The following is an 18,954-nucleotide window of genomic DNA, read 5'->3' on the forward strand; positions in this document are numbered from 1 at the left end:
TTGATTGCGGTACAAGACCGGCCGTGGAGATAAAGTGAGACGGGTGTGTACATTAAAAGGCTCATAGTGTCCCTGGGAGGGCTCAAACCACCACCCTTTTGGTTAACAACCAAACCACAAAGACTCATGTACAGCTTAACACTTCTCGGTCTCAGTGAAAGTGATACACTCCGTAAAATTTCCAGAGATTCATTTATTTTTAAAGGAAAATCACCAACAGCGGCCGAGATCTACTGGAGCTTTTTCATTCTATACTGCGATTTCTGAAGGGTACTCTGTGAAAATACGAGTTTTGACGAGAAGGGATGGACATATAAGGTCAAAAGGCTTGAGGAATTGAACCTTAAGGTGAAGACTGCGGGTTCAGTAGCAGCAGAACCTGATCAGTATCAGTTGACTCCGATATACTTGGAAAATGAACTTGGGGATTTAGAGTCAGACGTGCTACCGTTGCACCATGGGGTACTTAATTAAAAAAAAAATAGAAAAAAAATCAGTGTTCCTGGATCTGTAATTGAGAACAACACCTGCACAAGAGCTGCGCAGGAAGAATAAAATGTGGTCTGGGAAGAAGAGACTCTCTTCGGAGAGCTGCGCTCTTCACAGGAGATTTTTTTTTTTGTGAAGCTGATTTGTCTCCTTTGGGAAATTCAACAGCACTGACAACCGTGACTTCGTGGCGCAATGGTAGCGTGCCTGACTCCAGATCAGAAGGCTGCGTGTTCAAATCATGTCGAGGTCAGCTGTTACTTTTTCAGGTTCTGCTGGTCCTGAACACGGAATTCACCCCATGCAGTTGAATTCTATCTGTACACCACATAGATAATCAAAACAAAATAGAGCAGTACAGGACACGCAGTGTGGAGCTCACACAGGCTTACAGTCTCCAGCATTGGAGTGGAGGGGAAAAAATAACTTTTTTTTTTTTAAGAGAAAAGGCACAGTTCACATCTGCTTAACATCACGCCCAACTTTAGAGACAGCTACATCAGATAATGGAATCCCCGAAGTTTCAGATAACTTTTTTTAATACAGGTTCAAGCAAACCTGAAAGTTAATGAGTTTCCGGACACTTTTGTTTTATTAAAAAGTGCCTGAAGCCTGAAACTGTAATTTGAAAACAAAACCCGCTATTGGACATTAGCAGGTGCTTTTTGTAACGATTTGCTATTTCATGCTGGAAAACAAAGGAAACAGACCCAACGTTTGCTTTCAGGTGCGGTTCATTACATAATATACATCTATTACTGAGGAGCTTGAATAAAATTTACACGAGCCAGGTCGAAGTCGAACCTACAATCTTATGATCTGAAATCAGACGCGTTGTTTATTAAACTGCTGGCATTTCACATGACCCGAATTCCCCCATAGTGTGCTCAGCGCCGCTACTAGTAATGCACCGCTCCGTCTAAAATTTCAAAGTGAGAAACATGTGTTTTCTGAATTTTTATGAGTTTTAAAATATAATCTCTTTAAATCAGACAAGGGGTTTATGTTTCGCACTGAAATTCCGATTGACTGAGAATTCAAAGAAAGACTGTTTTCTTCCACAACACCGTATAATTATCACATCCACCAGACTCTCCAACCTCTCCAGATCTTGCTGGTCGAGCAATTGCTCCGATAAATTAGGTCACGTATCATGTTAAATCATTTCTTCTCAACACAACATTTCCTGGTGCACGTTTTCTCTATGAAAAAAAAGACATTTTTCCGTTGCACGATTTCTCGTTTTTTATCAAAGCGTACAGAAATAAAAAAGAAGAAGAAATAGTGTCGCAAAAGAACTCTGTCGCCCTTGGGAGATGTCAAACGCATTGGACATGAAAATGGCAGATAAAAGCCAGTTCTCTTCGTTTCTCAGTGTCGGGGCTGCTATGTAAAAGAGGCAATTTGCTCTGAGAGCAGGTTCAGCGCTTACTGAACGCAGATGTCTCAGAGCGGTGTGTCCAAGCGGCTGTAAAAGGTGAAGGTTGTCCTGTCACCGTAGCCTAGTTGGTTAAAGCGCTTCTCTATTAAACAAAAGAACCGAGATTCAAATCCCAGCCGTGTCTTTCTTCCTATCTTGTAGTACAGAACGTTTCATTTCAGGCAATCATAAAGGGCTTGATTTCGTTAAATGCATGTGTTCATTTCCTTTCTGGAAAACTTGTTTTTGATGAAATTCACACAGCTTGCGAAAAATGAAATTCAATTCTTGGTTATCAGTGCAGAAGAAATATTACAGGCTGGCAAAATAAACGGGAAGAGTTTTTTGTTTTAACCGAAAACTTGTGATTCGAGAAATGACCTTACCAGTCAGTCTCTGTGGCGCAATCGGTTAGCGCGTTCGGCTGTTAACCGAAAGGTTGGTGGTTCGAGTCCACCCAGGGACGGGGTTCTTTTGCAATATAAACATTGTCTTCAGTCGATTGGATTTCTCAGCGAAACCTTAACCATTTTAATATTTGCAGGAAATGCGAGTGTTTAACACGTGTCAGGGTCACCGGGAAATGTCCAATAATGCCCAACATTGCAACTCCCCAGAAAACCATATTCAGTCAAAAAAATTATCGTCGAATCTTCATTTATACTCCAGTTGAATCCTCTGCTGAAATATTTTAAAAATACAATGCAGGTTTGTTTGAGAACTTGACAAGCATTCTTACAATAGCACTGTGCAGTTGGATTTTGATATATTTACCTTAATTTTAAACATAAATACTATACAGTCTATTGTAATTTTAAAATATGTTAGCTGAGGATGCAAAGGGGTGAAAGGGAAAGGTCAGAGGGTATATGTATCGAAGGCTGGGTTGTGATGAAAGGGATCCAATGCAGATGCAGGATACCTGGGGCGGTGAGTAGGCGGACAGAGCTATCCAGGAGCTGGGTCGTAATCCGGAGGCGAAAGGTAGGTCGAGATCAGTAAACAGCACTGGTGGCGAACAATCCAAAACGGGAGGCAGATACGTGGTCGGGACAAGAGCAACAGGGTCGATACCAAAAATAATCACAGGTAGTAAACAATCCACGGGGCAAGGCAAGAAACGTAGTCCGAAGGCAAAACGATGAGGTCAGAAAATCCAGAAGGCAAAGTGCAAGAAACGCTAGGTAGAGCCACAAGTAGGGAACTCAATACCGAGCATAGATATGCGAGTAAGAGCGGCTTAAATAATGCAGCCTGCCGCACGGTAAGACGTCTGAAGAGAATTAACACGTGCGGCGGCGTTTGTAATTATCACCCACCTGCTGGGACTGATTAGACCTCTTCGGAGCTGGTCTGGGCTGGTTAGTGGTCGTTACAGTATAGTAAAAACAAGGTTAGGATTGGTGGAGGTGGTAGGGGTGTTGATGGTTTTTCTCTTGTCATGGAAATATAACTATTAATTTTAAAGGATCACTTACTGACGTCAGACAGCTGCCAATTCTCCAGACGCGTCTCTGGAAGGATAAACAGTTTATCCTCCGAGGTTCGTCCAATTTGCTAAAATTGTCCGGGTCCGGATAGAGTTTCAGCAGCCGTTCGCGCTCACGTTTGTGATCCCGGACGAGCCCTCAAATTGTCATGGAAATATAACTATCAAGGAAGCCACAAGAGAGAGTTCTCACCTGAGTAAGGTCTTTATTTCAATATTGCAATATTGGGAGCCCTGCAAAGTGCAACCAGAGACTCAATTTGTTACAAGCAGTACAGGGTTTTTATAAGACGTTGCGCTGTAAAAAAGTTCAGCACTTGGTCCCTTCTAAAACTTCCCCGTTCTCTGCACGCACTGTAGCACAGCAGTTACATCCTTGAAATATATTATCTAAAAGCACCAATATATTTTTTCAAAGCTCTCTACATTTTTAAGAATCAATTTACTTATTAGATTTCCACTTCACCGGCATCATGCAAGCAAACTACATAAATATGAGAAAACACGCAAGAGAGTTGTCACTCAGAGTGTCGAAGGGTCGATGTATACTGGGGCTCAGTTGAAATGCAACGTCAGGACTTTTCCGAATTATGTCACACGAAGAGAGCACAGCCCTTTCCGCCCTGCCGCGTGTGTCTCGGTAACTCGCTGTGATCGTATAGTGGTCAGTACTTTGCGTTGTGGCCGCAACAACCCCGGTTTGAGTCCGGGTCACGGCAGAATAGGGGCGTCTGCTTTTACTACTCGCACGAATGAAGGCAAAAAAAAAAGCCAATCGATGTGAACGAACGGCGCTCTACAGAGGAGTACTGCCTGACTGGATCGTTGATGAACGACAGAGGCCACTCCGACCTCTTCTCGGTTTTCTTCAATGACTTACTAAGGATCTTCTTCACATTCGCCCATGCAGGGGAAGCCAGTTACACCAAAGCAAACGCAGGAAAGTGCATTTCAAGCAGAGACCAGGAGGGACTTGTTTACACCGAGAGTGGTCGGAGAATGGAACAATGCGCCCAGCCCTGTTGCTGGAGCCGATTCTTGATGAGCTCTTGGGCTCACTAAGAGGCCCCCGCTGGATGCTAATCTTTCTGTTGTTCTTGCAGGTCCTGCGCTGCTTTTGAGCCGACAGAGCTCGTCCTGGTCTGTCGGCACAGCCCAATTGCAAATGATCGGCTCCGCGTACAGAAGGAACGTGCGTTTGGTACAAGAGTGCACGAAGGCACCGGAAATACATTGGGAACAAATGACCGGTCGCTCAAGACCTCTGTGAAGTACAGGAGCGTGCAAAACGAGGCTGTTTCCTCCCGGTCTCGAACCGGGGACCTTTCGCGTGTTAGGCGAACGTGATAGCCGCTACACTACGGAAACCTGCAGGGACCGCTGCTGGTGTCTCGCTTGCGTTTCGGGCTGAGAAAGGGTTGCGTCACTTTAGGCAGGGGGCGCTGGAGAGAGGAACAAAGGGCGCGATGAAACAAAATGCCGAAACCCGGGATCGAACCAGGGACCTTTAGATCTTTAGTCTAACGCTCTCCCAACTGAACTATTTCGGCGGTGCGCGAAGCCCACAGCCACCTGCTCCAGCCTTCCTGTGTTGTGGCATGAGCGCACCAAGAGTAGCGGGAGAGTGTTGCAGGAACGTCACTCAGAAGGAAAGCCACCCAGCTGCGCCCTCTGAGCTCTGTCCAGCGCATCTTCCTCGCATGGACTCCTGCCTGCGACGGGCAGGAAACAATTAGCAAGAACAGAACGACACCCCATGGGTGTCTCATGACCGCACCTTAGGTTGTGACACGTGCAGGTGTGAGGGGTTGCCGGGCTACTTTGGAGCAGAGCTTGGGCGGAGGGGGGGCGGGAAAGCAGACAAAGAGGTGACACCTCAAGGTCTGCACGATCACAGCTCTCCGCCGCCCCAGGCTTCCGCTCGATAAGCTACTGGACACACCCGCCCCTCCTCACACAGACCGTGGAAAAGCCCCCGAGTGGGAGGGCTCTCTCTTCCTCCCAGGAGCTCTTGGACACGACGCCCAGACAGGGCGCGGGGAGCCGCCGCCTGCAAACACGGCTCCAGGCAGGACTCCGCTCCGCAGGAGCCGCAGAGCAGAGGAGATGGGGGCAGCTTAGCTCCTGTGCAGAGACCTGAGCTGTTGTTGCTGTGGATGCTGTCTTTTCTGCACTCGGGGTAGGACATCAGGAAGCACATTGAAGCGCTGCGACATGCACTGTACAGATCCCGCCACTACTGGGCCCGATTTCCCCGGATCGAAACCGGGCGGAAACAGGCCCGTTTCGTTTGTTGCCACGCACACTGTTTGGGGATTCGCCTAGCGCTGTGATCGAACAGACCCACTCACCTCTTAGTGTGGCGGGATCTGCACAGTGGATGTCGCAGCGGATCCTGCTTTCACTTCAATGCGCGTCCTGATGTACCCTGGTCTCCCGCGTGACAGGTGGGGATACTTGCCACTATACTAACGAGGAAGACATCGCTCTCTGCTTAGTGTGCAAAACACTTACTTGCAGCATTGTGGGTGCTGTGGTTTAAATGCTATTGGTTTGTGAACAGAATACCCCTATCCCAGTACATTGTGCCACATTAAATAAACACACGAGAAAAAGAGATTCAGAACGCAAAGCTGTGTCAGTGTTCTGTGTAAAAAATCGGTTTGAACATCATGGGAGCTGTGTTTAATAAGCTGCTGAGTAAAGAATATTTTAATCTTCTTGCTGTCAGTAGTATTTTGCATATAGTTGACTCTTACCTGAATGAAAACAGGACGTAAAGGAAGGGTTTCAGAATTCAGACAAAGCTTTATTCCCGTGCTTACAGTCTGGGTAATTGGAGACTGCACAGTTATGCTTCCTATGGTCATATACGGGTTTTTCGCATGAAGCCGTATTGAACAGTATTTCTCGCGTTGTGAACTTGTGTATACAGCGGTCCCCCGGGTTCCAGTTAGTGCGTAATTACGCATCGATGAAAAACCGGAGGTTTAAAAAAAGATAATTAGCTCACTGATACTTTGATGTAGAGGCTGTGGAAATATCCACGTCGTGGTCTTTAAAATGCATTTGGTTTGAAGGCGTTCTGTGCTTCCGTTGCGAAGATATGGACAAAAGAATATTCGTGCTTGGTCCAAAAAATGTAATATAAACGAAAAAGTAAAGGCTGAGAAAGCATTCACAATGTATTTTATGCACAAAGCAAGTATTCTCGCGATTCTAAGAGGTTTCGTGTAAACGCTACAGGCGTGGCAAAATCGTTTTCGAACTTCAAGCTAACTTTACCCCGATTAAAAGCTTACAGCACCTGGTATTCCGAGGCGGTCTCCCATCCAAGTACTAACCAGGCCCATCCCTGTTTAGCTTCCGAGAACAAACAAGATCAGGCGTGCTCAAGGGGGTGTGGCCGTAAGCGAGAGCAAGGCTCGCTGGCACCCTTCTTATAGAGAGGACAGCTCCGTCACCTCTTTTACGACGCTGCTTTTTTCCCTTGCGTTTTTCTCTTCTTCCCACGTTCTCTCTCTTCACTGCCTTCGTCCCCGCTCTATTTCACTTCAGCCTTTCACTCTTGCTTCCTTCCAATGAGGACGGAGCTGCGGGAGAAAGGGCGCTATAGAGGATCGCTGTGGAGAGCTGCTGCTGTGCTTCGACATCTGAGCTCTGTGGGAAACGATCTCAATACAATTCTGAAAAACGCGACTCCCCGAACGCCAGCCGAACAAGTCTCCACAGCCGAAGCGCTGTGTCTCTTTTCAGCTGGCGATAAACCTTTCCTCGATCCTTTGCGGACTTGTAAAACTGTTCATGATCAGAATAAAAAACGCTCACGCTAATACACAAGCACCCGTGTCTCGCCAGAGCTGACAAATAAACAGACGGACAAGCCTCACTGCACTTGTGAACAGGGGAATGAGCGAGCGAGCGGGGATAGGGCGCCTCCTGCGCTTAAAAGCACCTGGTATTCCCAGGCTGTTTCCCATCCAAGTACTAACCAGGCCCATCCCTGTTCAGCTTCCAAGATCAGGCATGCTCAAGGGGGTGTGGCCGTAAGCTAGAGCAAAGCTCGCTGGCACCCCACTTATAGAGAGGACAGCTCTGTCACCTCTTTTACGACGCTGCTTTTTTTCCCCTGCGTTTTTCTCTTCTTCCCACGTTCTCTCTCTTCACTGCCTTCGTCCCCGCTCTATTTCACTTCAGCCTTTCACTCTTGCTTCCTTCCAATGAGGACGGAGCTGCGGGAGAAAGGGCGCTATAGAGGATCGCTGTGGAGAGCTGCTGCTGTGCTTTGACATCTGAGCTCTGTGGGAAACGATTTCAATACAATTCTGATAAACGCGACTCCCAGAACGCCAGCCGAACAAGTCTTGAAGTGGAAATCTAATAAGTAAATTGATTCTTAAAATGTAGAGAGCTTTGCAAGAAATATATTGGTGCTTTAAGATGTAGCGGTGAGGCTTAAATAATAAGGCAGAATTAAGTGTTTCTGAGCTTCCCAAATGAGGCCCCATTTCTCTGTTCATCTCTGTGGTGCAGCCACAGAGAAACTATTCATGCAAGATGTTTTCTTTTGATAAGGACAGCTCCCACAGGGGGATGCACTTAGCTAAGCCTGGCTATCATGATCAATGGTCATCCATTGGCGCCTATCTGTTTAGGGAGTGCCAGTTGGACATCTGGACTGCATTACTAAGTGTCAGGACTAAGTGACTCATATCTCACCTTGATCAACCAATCAGGGACTGGTAGGGCCGAGTAACCCACGTGGGACTCTGATGCCCATGGAACTTTCAGCCAATCAATGAGCTGAAGTTCCTCCAGGTAAAACAGGCAACACAGAGAGCCTGGGAGATTGAGATTCAGATTCAGATTCAGACAAGATTCAGATTCAGATTCAACAATTCTAAAGGGAATTCAAAAGAGAATCCCAAGGGCAGGACATTCTCACAGCGCGCCTCCTGACCATCCTGAGACTCAGCCCGGACAACCACGGAACGGCCAGTGTGTCCGAGTGCCAGAACTTTCCTTTGTTCTAAGAGTCTAGAGTGGAGGTTGCCAGAGAGTAACCAGCAGCAGGCCTCGTGAACAGGTCGGAACTGTGGACAGCTGAATCACTATTCAGAACTAGCTCTTCATCAGGAACGAACCAGTCCTCTTCCTGACTTGCTGGGACCCACAGTCATCTTTTCTCCTGTGCACAAACTTTGCTAGTTAAGCCAACAGTGAGCATCAGCAGCGCACCGTCGCAAGCCGCACAGCACAGCCTGGCACGGAGCCAGAGAGCGCGGATTGGACAGCAACAGCCTGCAACTGTTTCTTTGTGCCCGCAGGAGATCTGAATCCCCAAAGATTGGATGAGTATTCAACTTCAATGCATTACAGCTCGAGAATTCAATTGTTATCCAAACCAGTTGATATCAATTTAATTCCTAAGAGTTATGTACTTGTCTGAGTATCTAATGTAGAAGTTGTAACCAAGTTCACTTTACGAAACGGTCTTAATGAATGATATACTGAATGTATGTCCTCTGTATATGTGTAACACTTTGTAACTGATTGAATATATACCTTTTGTATTCTGATAACCCTCTCGATAAGATCTGTTAGGTTTACATGCATATTCTATGTATTAATAAATGTATCCTCGTGTGTTAGTACCTGTGTGTGTGCGTTGTTTGAGTTATGTCGCATGGTTGGATTCTAAAGCCATCAAAAGAATCAACTTTGTGATTTACTGCTACAATTAATAATTGTCTCAGTAAATGCCCAAACCCTACAGAACTGGTGCCTTCAGAGAGCCACTATCATTACATATTTGGCGTCCCTGGACCGGTTTTCCCTACATTATTTGGCGTCCCTGGGTCAGCTTAATCTACAAAGATAATATATTTCAAGGATGTAAATGCTGTGCTACAGTACGTGCAGAATTTTAGAAAACAGTTGTAGCGGCGAGGCTTAATAATAAGGCAGAATTAAGTGTTTCTGAGCTTTCCCAAATTAGGCCTCATTTCTCTGTTCATCTCTGTGGTGCAGCCACAGAGAAACCATTCATGCAAGGTGATTTAAGGTCCAAGGACAGCTCCCAAAGGGGGATGCACTTAGCTAAGCCTGGCTATCATGATCAATGGTCACCCATTGGCGCCTATCTGTCTAGGGAGTGCGAGTTGGACATCTGGACTGCATTACTAAGTGTCAGGCTTAAGTGACTCATATCTCTCCTTGATCAACCAATCAGGGACTGGTAGGGCCGAGTAACCCACGTGGGACTCTGATGCCCATGGAACTTTCAGCCAATCAATGAGCTGAAGTTCCTCCAGGTAAAAACAGGCAACACAGAGAGCCTGAGAGATTCAGATTCAGATTCAGACAAGATTCAGAAGGAATTCAAAGGAGAATTCCAGGGCAGGACGGCCCAGGAGCAGAAGGCTCCCAAGGGCAGGACATTCTCGCAGCGCGCCTCCTGACCATCCTGAGACTCAGCCCGGACAACCACGGAATGGCCAGTGTGTCCGAGTGCCAGAACTTTCCTTTGTTCTAAGAGTCTAGAGTGGAGGTTACCAGAGAGTAACCAGCAGCAGGCCTCGTGAACAGGTCGGAACTGTGGACAGCTGAATTACTATTCAGAACAATCTCTTCATCAGGAACGAACCGGTCCTCTTCCTGACTTGCTGGGACCCACAGTCATCTTTTCTCCTGTGCACAAACTTTGCTAGTTAAAGCCAACAGTGAGTATCAGCAGCACACCGTCGCAAGCCGCACACCACAGCCTGGCACCGAGCCAGAGAGCGCGGATTGGACAGCAACAGCCTGCAACTGTTTCTTTGTGCCCGCAGGAGATCTGAATCCCCAAAGATTGGATGAGTATTCAACTTCAATGCATTACAGCTCGAGAATTCAATTGTTATCCCAACCAGTTGATATCAATTTAATTCCTAAGAGTTATGTACTTGTTTGAGTATCTAATGTAGAAGTTGTAACCAAGTTCACTTTACGAAACGGTCTTAATGAATGATATACTGAACGTATGTCCTCTTGATATGTATAACTCTTTGTAACTGATTGAATATATATCTTTTGTATTCTGATAACCCTCTCGATAAGATCTGTTAGGTTTATATGCATATTCTATGTATTAATAAATGTATCCTCGTGTATTAGTACCTGTGTGTGCGCGTTGTTTGAGTTATATCGCATGGTTGGATTCTAAAGCCACCAAAAGAATCAACTTTGTGATTTACTGCTACAATTAATAATTGTCTCAGTAAATGCCCAAACCCTACAGAACTGGTGCCTTCAGAGAGCCACTATGATTACATATTTGGCGTCCCTGAACCGGTTTTCTCTACACAGTGTATCAACAAAGGAAACTGTTTAGGTTACTTTAGAAGACAATGTACCAAAACAATATATGCTTTCTGGGTCGTTAGAATTAGCTGAAAGTAACTGATTAGCTTTGAATAACAAATCTAGTGCTTCTTCTCTCGCTTTTTGATGTAATCTGTTTTCTCTTAGGGAAAGGGGAACTTTTAGAAAGGACAAAGCGCTGAGCTTTTTTACAGCGCAACATCTTTTAAAAACCCTGTACTGCTTGTAACAAATTGAGTCTCTGGTTGCACTTTGCGAAGTGGCAGCAGGGCTTGCAATATTGAAATAAAGACCTTACTCAGGTGAGAACTCTCTCTTGTGGCTTCCTTGATAGTTCCATAACAATTTGGGGGCCCGTCCGGGATCAGAAACCTGAACGCGAACGGCTGCTGAAACTCCATCTGGACCCTGACAATTTTAGCAAAATTGGACGAACCTCAGAGGATAAATTGTTTATCCTTCCAGAGACGCGTCTGGAGAATTGGCAGCTGTCTGACGCCAGTAAGTGATCCTTAAAAATTAATAGTTTGAGAAGCGAGCCACAGGGGTGTTCTCACGTGGGTTTGATGAGTCTGGGACTCATATAAAGAACTGATCTTAACACAGACGTGTGGTTTTTGCTCTGCGGAGTAGTTGATGTGATAAGGTTCTAAGTAAGGCACCGATTGGTAAAAATGGGAAATTGAAATTCAAAGATGAAAATGGGACCGAGCAGTCCAGCAAAAGTACATGTACGACAAATTCAGAGAAACAATTATAGCCTGGGTTTGAGTAAAAAAAATGTTTTATGTTCATGAACTGTAAAGCTAGGGTAATAGGTGTAAGGGAACTTGCACATAATTTATATATGATAATTAGGGGCCCATAACTATGAAGGATCTTTGTAAGTGAATCAGAATGGACAGAGGAAAGTTGAATTAGGAAAAATAAGTTTTCTGAAGAAGGGGAAACTAAGAAGAGAAGGAAAAGAACGGAAAGAAAGCGAATTGGAAAGCTTATGTAATGGAAAGAGAAATCACAGAAATAATGGGAAGCTTCAAAAAAGACTAGTCTTGAAACTAAAGAACAGCAAGCTGCAGCTAAAGTCATGACCATGCCTTCTAAAAAGAAAAAGTCTCCACCAAAACTAGAAAGCGGTCCGGAGCCAAAGCCTTTTCACTTGTTCGTGAAATGCCAATGTGCACTTTAACAGGTCCAGAAGGAACTCCAGCATATGTACATTGACATTGGTCTCCTAGTGAATTATTTGCATTAGTTAAGTCTTTTCCTAAATTGCCTGATGACCGTAAAGAATTTCGAAGAAAGGCAAGCCTTGTTCTTGATTGTCTTAAGCCTAATTACAGTGACATAACCTTGTTGCTAGATTATATTGTTCCTAAAGGTTTACAACGTCCTCTAAAAAGGAGGAGGCAGATTGGCGGATATGTAACCCAAATGATGAAGAAGTATCCATCTAAATTAAACCACACGGACATGGAGAGGAAAAGTTAGGCGACCGCTTCTAAAAAGAGGTAAGGACTCCTCTTTTCTAAAAAGTCCCTTGTCCTCTCCATGTTGCTGTGGTGCTGAAGCAAGTACAACAGAAAAATGAGTTAATGGTGTATGTGTTTTTAGATGCCTGTTTTGTGAAGGTGGGGTAGAAAAAAAGGGATTGCTGAAGGAATAGCGTCTCGCCCTGCCCGTGCGAAACAATCCAGGTGTTGCATCCTGGTACACAACTGCAGTATGGCTGAAGGTAGTAACTAGAACTGTACTCGCAGAAGAGCCGAAAATGGTAACTCGATTCAACTGTGTGTTTAAAGCCAGGATTTGGAACCTGGTCCGTGTTCCTGAATTGTGATAGTTCGTCAGTTTGTCTCGACTGGGGGGTTCCGCGGGGCGCGTGGGAGACGTGAAAATGATTTGGTGTGAAGAAAAAAAAAAGTTTGATTAATCCAAAGTGAAACAAAGAAATATGTCGGACGGAATTTAGGCTGAACAGGAATGTAGAAAAGTGTATGAACATTTGGATAAAAATAAACAATATTTAGAGGAATATTTGAGAATTCAACAGAATATCATAAATGAGACACAAAAATCTCTGATGGAAAAGCTAAAAGCAATGGCTGAACGAAACGAAGTTATATATGCAGAAAAAGAAACAGCAAAAGAAGAAATAGAACGCCTTAAGAGAGAATCTAGGAGAAGGGTGGGAATTAGTGTGGAGATTTTTGAAAGAGCATTACCCACCGAAAACTGATTAGACAGCATGTCAGCAGAAGGAAGTGAGGATGTTTCAGATTTTACAGAAAGGTTTATAGCTTTATGGATATTATACTCGGGGTTAGCCGATGAGAAGGAAGTGAATGAAGATACTTCCACAGTAATAAAACAAATTTACTTGAGTGGGTTGATGTTGCTGATGATAAAACCTGATGTTGCCAAGAATGTACAACTATGCTTTCCTGATATTACGGACAGCGGAGACAGATTTGATTTAATAACTCGTGAAGCATGCATGCAGAAGTGCGAGCGCTGCAAATGGGGTAAAAAGACTCCCAAGGAGGAGAAAAGGGAGCCGCCAGTTTGTTGAAATTATTGTGCGACTTTAATGTTATACCGAGATATAAAACCCCAAAGACAAAACTACTAATAAGCTGGTGTACAGTTACTAAAAAAAAGGTGTTTTTTGGAGAAATTGTAAGAAAGAGGCTTGATTTCACAATTAAAGAACATGTCAGAAGCTGAAACGAGAGCCGTGCGTGAACTAACAGTTTTAATCTAGTAAACCCCTCTGTAGCCTTCCTAAATTTATCTCAGGATTTAAATAAAAGTGAAATAATCTTACAGTGTGCAGTAACTGGGGGACACAGGAGCACAGCTGTCCTGTTTTTAGACTAAAACAGCATAAAGATGTGATATAAAGTTTTCTAACGGGTAACAGGAGGCTACAGGAGAAGGGGTGCAAGGGTTGTGTTTAAAGCAAATATAAGCTGTCACAGTCTGCTTGGGAAAAGATGTACAGTTTCAACTACTGATGTGGGTGGGGGACACCCCAGACCTATTTTAGGCCCAGACCGCAGCATTTTATAAGGAATTACTGCATGAAATAGCATTTATGTAAACTAACTCAATAGAGTTATGTGATATTGTGATTGTTTTACCTAATTACGGAATCCATAAGGCCGGGCTACTCCAAGTATTGGATCTAAAGAGGAAAAAAAGGAGTATAAAACCAACTACATGATAAAGCCAGGGTGAATGCCTTCTCAGAACGAGCTTGTCCAGTGACGTATTGGTTTAAGGGGGGTAGTGCAGTCTAAAGACAAAATTGCCTTGACCCCTGCAGCAGAAACCGTTTTTGATGTTTTGAAACAAGCTTTCTTGCAGACACTGGCCCTGGACTGTATTCCCTCAGACTGATCATCTGCATGTAATCTGTCTGTAAGTGAAAGAAATGGGTTGTGAGCCGTTGTGCTGGTGCAGGAGCATGGAGATAGGCATCGTCTGGTGGGTTATTATTATTCAGGACCCCTTGATGCGGTGGCCAAGGGGCCGTGTTTATGTGTTGTGCAGGCTACCTGCCTGGCTGTATAAACTGTGAATAATCTGGTGTAGAGCTAGCAGACCGAATGAAAATATTTAATTGAAACTTGTAAATATGCTAAATGGAAAATTGTAGCAATTTATATAGACTGTATATATACATTTGGTGTATGCCACAATTTTGGATGGCAGTGAAGGAATAGGGATTTCCCTAACATGGAAGGGACTCCAATCAAGAATGCTGGGTTTGTCTCTGAACTGTTAGAAGCTTTGCAGCTACTGACTGAAGTAGCTGTGGTAAAGTGTAAATCGCATAATAAAGAAATGTTTCCAGTAACTCGAGGGAACAACTTTGCAGATGTAGCTGTCAGGTGCACAGTCCTGGTAGAACAGGAGTCTGAGACCCCTGTGAGACCTCTGTTGGTGAAAAGGGGACAGCTACAGGATATTCAGGCTGAGGCCTCTAAAGCAGAGAAAAGGACATGGTTAGAAAAGAGTGTGGTGCTGCCAGCACACTGGACGCTCTGCATGCCCTCACAGCCTAATGCCCTTTGTAGCTCGACTAATGCACTGTGTCGGACACCTGGGTGTGAGTCAAATGGTGTGCTGGTTACCCAAACCTGGGTGGGGACCGTGTTTGAAGCAGTAGCCACTTATGTGGCATCTCAATGTGATGCTTATCAAAGGAACTCAACTACAGTTCAGGTGCAGGTGCTACAGCTCAAAAGGCCTGCTCCTGAGAAACCTTTCATGCAGTACCAAATGTTTACAACCTTGGCTCTTATAATCTGTTTTCCCAGTGGGTTGCTGTCACTGCCTCTGTGTCTACCAAACACTTGATGATGGAGATAAGCCCTTGGTGGGCACTGCCCTACCGCATGTATTATGATCAAGGGACAGGCTGTGGCTGGATTATTCGGGGTGAGATGGACTGAGATCACCCTCAGTCTGCTAGAACAGTGGAATGAAGGAACAGAAAAGATTGACTAGACATCAGACTGAAGGAACACCATGGGATGCGGGCTGGATCAAACAGAACTGTGTAATAGAGCCTGTTTGATATCATCACAGGCCAATCAACGAAACTTCCTAGAGGGATGAATTTGGCTAATGGATTGTTGAATTTGCTAATTCTCTATTGTAGTATTGTAGGTTGTTAATTGAAGTGGTGCACGGGGCTGGTGAACAGGTGCTGGACACTTGGAGACCTCCAGTAGAGGGAAGACACGACCTGATACCTGGCGAGTGGGTGTGGGTGAGGAAGATATACCCTGCCAGATGTTGCAACCCTGCTGGGAAGGACCATATCAAGTGCAACTGACTACCGACTCTGCCATCTGAGTGACAGGATGAGATCGCTGGATCTACGCATTGCGCTGACACCGAACCACTGCACCAGAGACTGAGTGAACATTATTATATTGTCACTGTTTCTGTGTTTGTTGAGCTTCCTGAGGGGGGGTGACAGTGTACCTGTTAAGTGTAAGGAGTTTTACTTTAATAAATGGGGATATGGAATCAATACTTTATCAGTCAGCCACAAATAATAATCAGAGCTCCTGTTGGGATTGTATTGCTATAAAAGATGCTCATGGGAGTAATCCCCTTTGGTAGAGGTGATTATTTAGGTTAATTGGCATGGGTAAATAGCCCTGCTTTTAGTCTGAGTGTAACTCAGATATATTAGAATGGAAATAACTGTATGCTCCTCGCTATAATCACAGTTTTAGGCCATTCTCTATTAGGGTGATAGACAGCTGTTTAGGTGAGCAAAGACTAAACAGTACTTGTATTCTAGACAATTATTAGCAAATGAATGACTTAGCAAAGCACATCTATGATGAAGAAAAATATATATCATAATTAGAATCCAGATGATTGAGGCACTGGTGCATGGCTACAGTCTGTGCTAGGAACCTGGAGAGGGTCTCTGGTTCAATACATATTTGTGTGTCTGGTATTATTCGTTATGATCATACTGTTAATATCCTGCTTGAAAAACATGTGGACTAAAGCTGCTGCTTCTGTGCTAATTGTACGCCCTGAAGGGATCATGAAGGTCAAAAAATGATTTCATGGGAAAGGTTCTCTTATTTAGTGGCAGAACCTGATGGGTAGAACAATATAGTTTTAAGGGGGGTTACCCTTGGGAGTGATTCCCATAGATGCACATTATTATTATGGTTTGTTTGTTCATAATAAGATGTTTTGCAGGAACGGACCAAAGAGAAATTTTACAACTTCAGCTAGAATTGTTCTGCAAAACGGCACAGCTGAGTCAGTGGAACAATGTGTAGATTTTTCTAAGAGTTATTACCCAGCTGTTGACCAATCTTGTAAAAAAAAAACCCTAAGAAAAATGCTGGGCTCCAGCCCACAGGGATTTACCTGTGCTGTAAGAATTAATGCATGAATAAGGAGACTGGATTCTGGTGAAAGACTTCAGGAAAAAGAAATGGTGTTCACTCAAGTGGAGGGGGCCGTGCCAGGTGCCCTGAATTCATGCTTCCCACTGTAAAAAGGTCACAAACGAACTGAGCAAAGCGCAGGAGTGATGTCTCCACAGGGATAGATGGGGATCACATGCTTGGGACTGATCTGCACAGCCTTTTTCCTTTTTATGTCGAAGCCTGTCACCACCCAGAAAGAGGAAGAATCTAAATGTGAAGCCTCTTTGTATACAAACTGGCTGAATGAAACTGATAATGAGGGGGATATGAGTAATTTGTGGTATAAACTTAAAATTCATACTGTAAAGTTAAAGAAATGTAATGCATCTTGTTATGTATGTGCTTTAATGCCTCATTCTACAGCCTCACCCATTTCTCTCCTGGTTAGAATCACTGTTTGGGCCAGGGGGAATGTTTTTCTTTAAGTTACTAACACCGATTATAGTAGCTGTGATACTTGTCTTCCTGCTTTTGTGTTGCTGTACGAAATATATTATTCCAATGCTTTGAAATATGGTAATGAATATTTTTGCGCATCAGTATGTTCTGATAAGAACGCAAGAATCCGAAGTATGGGAGACTCCTGGGAGTCCATATGAAGAATCTAACTTTTAATCATTTTCAAGAATAAAAAGGAGGGAACTGAAGTGGAAATCTAATAAGTAAATTGATTCTTAAAAATGTAGAGAGCTTTGAAAAAAATATATTGGTGCTTTTAGATAATATATTTCAAGGATGTAACTGCTGTGCTACAGTACATGCAGAATTTTAGAAAACAGTTCGTCAACAAAGTACACTGTTTAGGTTACTTTAGAAGACAATGTACCAAAACAATATATGCTGTCTGGGTCATTAGAATTAGCTGAAAGTAACTGATAAGCTTTGAATAACAAATCTAGTTTTTCTTCTCTCGCTCTATGATGTAATCTGTTTTCTCTTAGAGAAAGGGGAAGTTTTAGAAGGGACCAAGTGCTGAACTTTTTTACAGCGCAACGTCTTATAAAAACCCTGTACTGCTTGTAAAAAATTGAGTCTCTGGTTGCACTTTGCAGGGCTCCCAATATTGGAATATTGAAATAAAGACCTTACTCAGGTGAGAACTCTCTCTTGTGGCTTCCTTGATAGTTATATTTCCATGACAATTCTCTATAAGAAGGGTGCCAGCGAGCCTTGCTCTTGCTTACGGCCACACCCCCTTGAGCACGCCTGATCTCTTCCGATCTCGGAAGCTAAACAGGGATGAGCCTGGTTAGAACTTGGATGGGAGACCGCCTGGGAATACCAGGTGCTGTAAGCTTTTAAGCGCAGGAGGCGCCCTATCCCCACTCGCTCGCTCATTACCCTGTTCACACGTGCAGTGCGGCTTGTCCGTCTGTTTATTTGTCAGCTTTGGCGAGACACGGGTGCTTGTGTATTAGCGTGAGCGTTTTTTATTCTGATCATGAACAGTTTTACAAGTCCGCAAAGGATCGAGGAAAGGTTTATCGCCAGCTGAAAAGAGACACAGCGCTTCGGCTGTGGAGACTTGTTCGGCTGGCGTTCGGGGAGTCGCGTTTTTCAGAATTGTATTGAGATCGTTTCCCACAGAGCTCAGATGTCGAAGCACAGCAGCAGCTCTCCACAGCGATCCTCTATAGCGCCCTTTCTCCCGCAGCTCCGTCCTCATTGGAAGGAAGCAAGAGTGAAAGGCTGAAGTGAAATAGAGCGGGGACGAAGGCAGTGAAGAGAGAGAACGTGGGAAGAAGAGAAAAACGCAAGGGAAAAAAGCAGCGTCGTAAAAGAGGTGACGGAGCTGTCCTCTCTATAAGAAGGGTGCCAGCGAGCCTTGCTCTCGCTTACGGCCACACCCCCTTGAGCACGCCTGATCTTGTTTGTTCTCGGAAGCTAAACAGGGATGGGCCTGGTTAGTACTTGGATGGGAGACCGCCTCGGAATACCAGGTGCTGTAAGCTTTTAATCGGGGTAAAGTTAGCTTGAAGTTCGAAAACGATTTTGCCACGCCTGTAGCGTTTACACGAAACCTCTTAGAATCGCGAGAATACTTGCTTTGTGCATAAAATACATTGTGAATGCTTTCTCAGCCTTTACTTTTTCGTTTATATTACATTTTTTGGACCAAGCACGAATATTCTTTTGTCCATATCTTCGCAACGGAAGCACAGAACGCCTTCAAACCAAATGCATTTTAAAGACCACGACGTGGATATTTCCACAGCCTC

At 44.3% G+C, this 18,954-nt stretch overlaps 3 non-coding genes and 3 pseudogenes across 3 annotated transcripts; 4 read left to right on the forward strand and 2 right to left on the reverse strand.

The window, feature by feature from the left end:
- Positions 1-670: 670 nt before the first annotated feature.
- Positions 671-742, forward strand: trnaw-cca (transfer RNA tryptophan (anticodon CCA)). The gene has a single exon. It is a non-coding gene; the product is annotated as a tRNA-Trp (tRNA).
- A 1,559-nt stretch (positions 743-2,301) lies between these two features.
- On the forward strand, positions 2,302-2,375 carry trnan-guu (transfer RNA asparagine (anticodon GUU)). The gene has a single exon. It is a non-coding gene; the product is annotated as a tRNA-Asn (tRNA).
- Positions 2,376-4,875: 2,500 nt separating this feature from the next.
- On the reverse strand, positions 4,876-4,948 carry trnaf-aaa (transfer RNA phenylalanine (anticodon AAA)). Its single transcript has one exon. It is a non-coding gene; the product is annotated as a tRNA-Phe (tRNA).
- Positions 4,949-6,693: 1,745 nt separating this feature from the next.
- Positions 6,694-6,812, reverse strand: LOC148638089 (5S ribosomal RNA; annotated as a pseudogene).
- Positions 6,813-17,913: 11,101 nt separating this feature from the next.
- On the forward strand, positions 17,914-18,032 carry LOC148638090 (5S ribosomal RNA; annotated as a pseudogene).
- A 536-nt stretch (positions 18,033-18,568) lies between these two features.
- Positions 18,569-18,687, forward strand: LOC148638091 (5S ribosomal RNA; annotated as a pseudogene).
- Positions 18,688-18,954: the final 267 nt, after the last annotated feature.

This window comes from Lepisosteus platostomus (assembly GCF_059453375.1).
Source record: "Lepisosteus platostomus isolate fLepPlt1 chromosome 5 unlocalized genomic scaffold, fLepPlt1.hap1 SUPER_5_unloc_4, whole genome shotgun sequence".
Lineage (NCBI taxonomy): Eukaryota > Metazoa > Chordata > Actinopteri > Semionotiformes > Lepisosteidae > Lepisosteus > Lepisosteus platostomus.